The sequence below is a fragment of the Triticum urartu genome, chromosome 2A (genome assembly GCF_056163025.1).
Source record: "Triticum urartu cultivar PI428250 chromosome 2A, HENAU_Tu73, whole genome shotgun sequence".
Lineage (NCBI taxonomy): Eukaryota > Viridiplantae > Streptophyta > Magnoliopsida > Poales > Poaceae > Triticum > Triticum urartu.
The window spans coordinates 749008634-749016075 of NC_141874.1; the positions used below are offsets into that span (position 1 = coordinate 749008634).

The window sequence follows — 7442 nt, forward strand, 5'->3', positions numbered from 1 at the left end:
TCGAATCAAGATAAGACTAGTAACGGCAAGCATATTGAACAAAATCAACGCCCACAACTACTTTGTGTTCTACTCGTGCATAGAATCTACGCAATAGACCTAGCTCATGATGCCACTGTTGGGGAACGTAGCAGAAATTCAAAATTTTCCTACGTATCACCAAGATCTATCTATGGAGAGACTAGCAACGAGGGGAAGGAGAGTGCATCTACATACCCTTGTAGATCGCGCGCGGAAGCGTTCAAGAGAACGGGGTTGATGGAGTCGTACTCGTCGTGATTCAAATCACCGATGATCCTAGCGCCGAACGGACGGCACCTCCGCGTTCAACACACATACGGAACGGAGACGTCTCCCATGCCTTGATCCAGCAAGGAGGAGGGAGAGGTTGATGGAGATCCAGCAGCACGACGGCGTGGTGGAAGTAGCGGGATTCCAACAGGGCTTCGCTAAGCGCTGCGAGAGGAGGAAGATGTGTCACGGGAGGGAGAGGGAGGCGCCAGGCCTTAGATTGGTTTGCTCCTCCTTTTCCCCACTATATATAGGGCCAAGGGAGAGGGGGAGGTGCAGCCCTTGACCCTTCCTCCAAGGAAGGGTGCGGCCAAGGGGGGGAAGGAGTCCATCCTCCCCAAGGCACCTCGGAGGTGCCTTCCCCCTTTAGGACTCTCCCCTTTTTCTCTTCTCTTGGCGCATGGGCCTCTTGGGGCTGGTGCCCTTGGCCCATATAGGCCAAGGCACACCCCCTACAACCCATGTGGCCCCCGGGGCAGGTGGCCCCACCCGGTGGACCCCCGGGACCCTTCCGGTGGTCCCGGTACAATACCGGTGACCCCGAAACTTGTCCCGATGGCCGAAATAGCACTTCCTATATATAATTCTTTACCTCCGGACCATTCCGGAACTCCTCGTGATGTCCGGGATCTCATCCGGGACTCCGAACAACATTCGGGTTACCGCATACTAATATCTCTACAACCCTAGCGTCACCGAACCTTAAGTGTGTAGACCCTACGGGTTCGGGAGACATGCAGACATGACCGAGACGACTCTCCGGTCAATAACCAAAAGCGGGATCTGGATACCCATGTTGGCTCCCACATGTTCCATGATGATCTCATCGGATGAACCACGATGTCAAGGACTTAATCAATCCCGTATACAATTCCCTTTGTCTATCGGTATGTTACTTGCCCGAGATTCGATCGTCGGCATCCAATACCTAGTTCAATCTCGTTACCGGCAAGTCTCTTTACTCGTTCCGCAACACATCATCCCGTGATCAACTCCTTGGTCACATTGCGCATATGATGATGTCCTACCGAGTGGGCCCAAAGATACCTCTCCGCTTACACGGAGTGACAAATCCCAGTCTCGATTCGTGCCAACCCAACAGACACTTTCGGAGATACCTGTAATGCACCTTTATAGTCACCCAGTTACGTTGTGACGTTTGATACACCCAAAGCATTCCTACGGTATCCGGGAGTTGCACAATCTCATGGTCTAAGGAAATGATACTTGACATTAGAAAAGCTTTAGCATACGAACTACACGATCTTTGTGCTAGGCTTAGGATTGGGTCTTGTCCATCACATCATTCTCCTAATGATGTGATCCCGTTATCAACGACATCCAATGTCCATGGTCAGGAAACCGTAACCATCTATTGATCAACGAGCTAGTCAACTAGAGGCTTACCAGGGACATGGTGTTGTCTATGTATCCACACATGTATCTGAGTTTCCTATCAATACAATTATAGCATGGATAATAAACGATTATCATGAACAAGGAAATATAATAATAACTAATTTATTATTGCCTCTAGGGCATATTTCCAACAAGGAGCACTAAGAAAAAATTCCTTAATCTTTTAAGCAAATGATCAGAATCAAATTAAGCACAAGGCAATCCAATGTGTCACATGAAGATGATGCATCGGCAAAAAACAATCATGGATATCTTCATGATTGCTGCTTGGTGCCTTTGGAATGAACGCAACAAAATTTTCTTCAGAAACGTGACCCCTTCAATTTCATCATGGAAACATAGGTTCAAGACTGATTTTGCCAAAATTTTGATTTAGGGTGCCTGCTCACAAACGGCACCTTGTAGAGTCATAAAACATAAGTTTGTGACTGTTATTGTTGATACTATAGGGGTAGACCAGGAACCCAGTAGAGTACACTGTAGTGTAACCGGTTGAACACCCCATTTCATGGTTTCTCTGAGTAGGTTCTTGCATACTCCACCCCCTCCTCACCCATGTACATATGTACCATACTTTTTATAATTCAATACACATGCACTAGGAGCCTTTCCTACTATCTCATTTATCAAAAAAAGTAGCAAGTTGATGACTCAGTCTATGCAATGGTTATGAGAGGAGCTAAATGTTTCTGTTTACAATTTATTTAGTTTGGACCTATTGCAACGCACAGGCCCTTTTGCTACACATCTAATACAGATAAACTATGCGTGTAGGTGCTCAATCATGGCGATGGATGACGTCCACATTCGTCTTGGCAGCAATCAAACAACAACATTCACCGACATCCCGACAATGAAATCCCTTGGTGTGACCAGTGCCCACACAATTTTCCATGCACTTGGTTTCATCGCATCCATCTTCAATCTCGTAGCACCTTTCTACACAAAAATATTAATTGAATTACCATGTTAATGATATGGGTTCATTCATCGGTCATTGTCGATGTGTGATATTAGCTACAAGGAAATTTTAGGTATATACACAATAGGAATTAAAGGATGCTAACCTTTTGGATCTGCATCACATGACAACATAATAGTCGCCATCACCAACATGAGGACTCCTAAGCATACAAAGCTTGCATTTTTCTTACTAATCGCCATCACAAGATACAATGCTAGCTTTGTACTAATATTCTCTCTTCTTTTTACCGTTTGATTTGATCTACCAAATGTGATGAAGAGCAGCTCGATTTGCTAGCATTTATATAGGGGCGAGCATGCTAATCCTACCTGAGTTCTATCTTGATAATTAAATGTCATCCTAAATTTAGGGTGGAATTAATGAATTGATTAATGCATATAAATTAAATAGACGTGCATACTTATCTCCTAACTGATTTTATAGTGAGAATTGATTTGTTCCCTTTTTTGTTGCGTCCGGTATATATATCCAGTATACAGTCAAGATCTGAAGATCTGTCACATAAAAAAGAGTTCATGTTGGAATTAATGGTAGATTTTATCCTATGCTTGTGTAGACCTGCATACTTATCACCTCACTGATTTAATAGCATGAATTTATTTGTTTCATTTTTTGGCGTGTCAGGTCTATCTATCCAATATTCGGTCTAAATCTAAAGATCCATCACACTAAAAATACTTGATCCACAAAAGAAAACACTTCCTTGCTACATTACATTCTCAACTAGTAGGGTAACCAGCACATTTGCTCGCCGGCTTTTACATGAGATACCATGTGTTGGGGATATAACCCCACAATATAACCCGCCATGATGGGCCGGGTCATTCAAGTGGCGACTTACGATCAAGACTCAAGATGGGCCAAGGCATTTAAGATCTCGAGACCCGCGGGGCGGTTCACAGAGTGTGCCGGTTCGGGGCCCAACACTTGAAGACGGAGGCTCATGTCCCAGAAGTACAAGTCGTCACCTGGAGCTTCCTTACATAGAGAACAATACAAGTAGTAAACATATTGGGTTACGGATGGCAATATGACCCGGACAATGTTGTAAGCCCAGGGACTCTACCTATATATAAAGGGGAGCCCTTGAGACAGAAGGATCAAGTTACAAGCTCTCGAGTACTAGGTCAGCCGAGTTGTGTCCTTGTAATCGAGATCATCATCATCAATAAACACAAAGCAGGACCTAGGCTTTTACCTAACGAGTATAAGGGATCTATCGTAGTCCTTTCGATAAGTAAGAGTGTCGAACCCAACGAGGAGCAGAAGGAAATGATAAGCGGTTTCCAGCAAGGTATTCTCTGTAAGTACTGAAATAAGTGGTAACAGATAGTTTTGTGATAAGATAATTTGTAACGAGCAACAAGTAACAAAAGTAAATAAGGTGCAGCAAGGTGGCCCAATCCTTTTTTTAGCAAAGGACAAGCCTGGACAAACTCTTATATGATGTAAAGCGCTCCCGAGGACACATGGGAATATCGTCAAGCTAGTTTTCATCACGTTCATATGATTCACGTTCGGTACTTTGATAATTTGGTATGTGGGTGGACCGGTGCTTGGGTGCTGCCCTTACTTGGACAAGCATCCCACTTATGATTAACCTCTATTGCAAGCATCCGCAACTACAACAAAAGTATTAAGGTAAACCTAACCATAGCATGAAACATATGGATCCAAATCAGCCCCTTACGAAGCAACGCATAAACTAGGGTTTAAGCTTCTGTCACTCTAGCAACCCATCATCTACTTATTACTTTCCAATGCCTTCCTCTAGGCCCAAATAATGGTGAAGTGTCATGTAGTCGACGTTCACATAACACCACTAGAGGAGAGACAACATACATCTCATCAAAATATCAAATGAATACCAAATTCACATGACTACTCATAGCAAGACTGCCCTCTCCCGATGAGAGGAGAGTTGGTGATGACGATGTTAATGGAGATTGCCCTCTCCCGATGAGAGGAGCGTTGGTGATGACGATGGCGATGATTTCCCCCTCCGGGAGGGAAGTTTCCCCGGCAAAACAGCTTCGCCAGAGCCCTAGATTGGTTCTGCCAAGGTTCGGCCTCGTGGCGGCGGAGTTTCGTCCGAGAAGATGGCTTATGATTTTTTCCCATTGAAAGACTTCATATAGCAAAAGATGGCTACCAGAGGGCCACCAGGGAGCCCACGAGGTAGGGGGCGCGCCCTGGGGGGTAGGGCGCGCCACCCACCATCATGGGCAGGGTGTGGCCCCCCTGGTGAAGTTCTTGCTATCAGTATTTTTTATATATTTGGAAAACATCTTCCGTGAAGTTTCAGGACTTTTGGAGCTGTACAGAATAGGTCTCTAATATTTGCTCATTTTCAGCCCAGAATCCCAGCTGCCGGCATTCTCCCTCTTTATGTAAACCTTGTAAAATAAGAGAGAATAGGCATAAGTATTGTGACATAATGTGTAATAATAGCCCATAATGCAATAAATATCGATATAAAAGCATGATGCAAAATGGACGTATCACTCCACTGCGAGGGGCCGAACCTGGTTAAACCTTTGTCCTTTGATTCTGGTCAACCCCATTCAAGCTACTACCTAGTGGAGATGGCCTCACAACAAATTCCTTTCACGAGGACATCTGCCTTGACAAAACCACGATAGTTGGCGCCCATCGTGGGGCTATCACTCGGTGGTGTTGAGTTCTTGGAGGGAGCTTTCCCAGGGATCGAGGGATACGCAATCGGCCGCATGACCAAGAGTCGTTGTGGCAAGCTCTACATCGACGACTCAGGCTGGGGCCCCGAGGCCGACTCAATCAAGTAGGGGTACCGGGTCCCCTTCAGCAAAATCCACGTCTTCATCGACAAGATCGGCGAGTCAGGACCCGAGCTAGACATGTGCACTGACATCATCGAGCCGGCTCGGAGCACGCAACCCGCCTGGGCTCAAGCCGGTCGGAACCACGTCTTCGTCGGTTTCACCCAGGGGGTCCATCTCATAGATAACTCAGCGTTTGGCAACGACACCCTGGTCTACTCCTACAGCAAATCATCGGTCGGGGAGACAGAGTTAATTCGCCCCTTGTACGATGGCAAGCTTGGGGGCTGCTCTGATGATGAGTCGGCCTCGGCCGACCATGAGTCGCCCCACTGGACCGCAGTCTACATGGCAGGTGATATGTCTCCAACGTATCTAGAATTTTTGATGGTTCCATGCTTTTATATTATCATTCTTGGATATTTTACAATCATTTTATAGCAACTTTATAGCATTTTTTGGAACTAACCTATTGACATAGTGCCCAATGCCAATTGCTGTTTTTTGCTTGTTTTTTACTTCGCTGAAAATCAATACCAAACGGAGTCCAAACGCAGCGAAACTTTTTGGATATTTTTTCTGGACCAGAAGACACCTGTTGGCCAAAGAAGTACCAGAGGGGGGCTCCGAGGGGAGCACAACCCACCTGGGCGTGCCTGGGGGCCCAGGTGCGCCCTGGTGGGTTGTGCCCTCCTCGGCCGCTTCTTTGCTCTATAAATACCCCAAAAATCAAAAAACCGCCCACTCTTGCATTTCTTGACAAACATATTAATTCTAGCCATAGTTTTTACCTACAATTCACAAGATACAAGACAATTTGTCAAGTTGCATTTACTAGCAATGATGCTCACATTGTATACTTCTATGTATATACTTCATCTTGTATATCAGAAATGATATAGACAAACAAATTTTAATTTCAGATGAGCGTGGTAGCAATGATCAAGTGGTGTTGACAAGCAAATGGAAATGTGGGAAGCCATGCATGGACCAGAAAACAACAGGTGTGGAATGCTGTCAAAGAGCAATAAAAGTAAGTCCCTCGCCCTCCCTGTTCCTTGTGACATTAATTGTATTCTTTGAATTTTTTTTGAACCCCTGTGTTTGCATTGGAGATTAGATGAGCAGGAGGAGAAGAAACAAAGGCAAAAGGAGATTATGCAGCAGCAAAGCCTTTCAGTCACAAACAAGTTGGGGTAGGCGAGTGTTGAAACCCATAAGATATTGAAACCAAGTCATTGTCTTGGCATGTGGATAGCTAACTTCCATGGCTAAATCTTTTGTGATATTTCAGTCCTTCGGGTCTCTCTAATCTGTAATTGGCCAAATTAGCACTGAAGATGCAGTAGCACAAATTAGCTCAAGTTCTCTCTCATGGTTTTAATTATGAAATGGTACTATTTACACTGGCATGCTTTATTATGAATACTATGTGATCAAGACATATTAATTAAGATTTTCCTCTTATTAATTTGCCAAGCTAACAACATGGATCATGTGTGGGGTTGCACCATCTTTTATGTCCAGGTTGTATGTTCTAGTTGGTAGATTGTAACCCATTAACTTAGTTGTATGATCATATGTTATTTATTTACATATGTGTTGGACATGTACATATGTTATTTATTTTTATTTTTATGCACAAGCTTCAATATAGAATGAGAGAGCACCTTATTTATTTTTATTTGTTGGACATGTACATATTTTGTTAAACTTGTTGCATTTTTATCTGATCTTGAAATGCAACAAGTTTGGCAAATAACGTAGTTGATGAACAAGGATGGGTACTAGCCTGGTCGTGAGCGTGTGCGAAAATAGTAAGAAGAGAAATACGACAGTGTGCATAGTTGCATTTCGTAACCGGAAACAGGAAGACATTCTACAACTAGCATTTTAAGAGCTCTTTGGAATTGCTTGAGTGATCCAGAACGACTGAGCATTAAAAATCC

The 7442-nt window shown here is 44.2% G+C and overlaps 1 long non-coding RNA gene across 1 annotated transcript; it reads right to left on the bottom strand.

The window, feature by feature from the left end:
- Positions 1–2274: 2274 nt before the first annotated feature.
- On the bottom strand, positions 2275–4049 carry LOC147987675 (uncharacterized). Its single transcript, XR_015615312.1, has 2 exons — positions 2778–4049; positions 2275–2649 (listed from the first exon to the last, which is right to left on the bottom strand). It is a non-coding gene; the product is annotated as an uncharacterized LOC147987675 (long non-coding RNA).
- Between the last annotated feature and the right edge of the window lie 3393 nt (positions 4050–7442).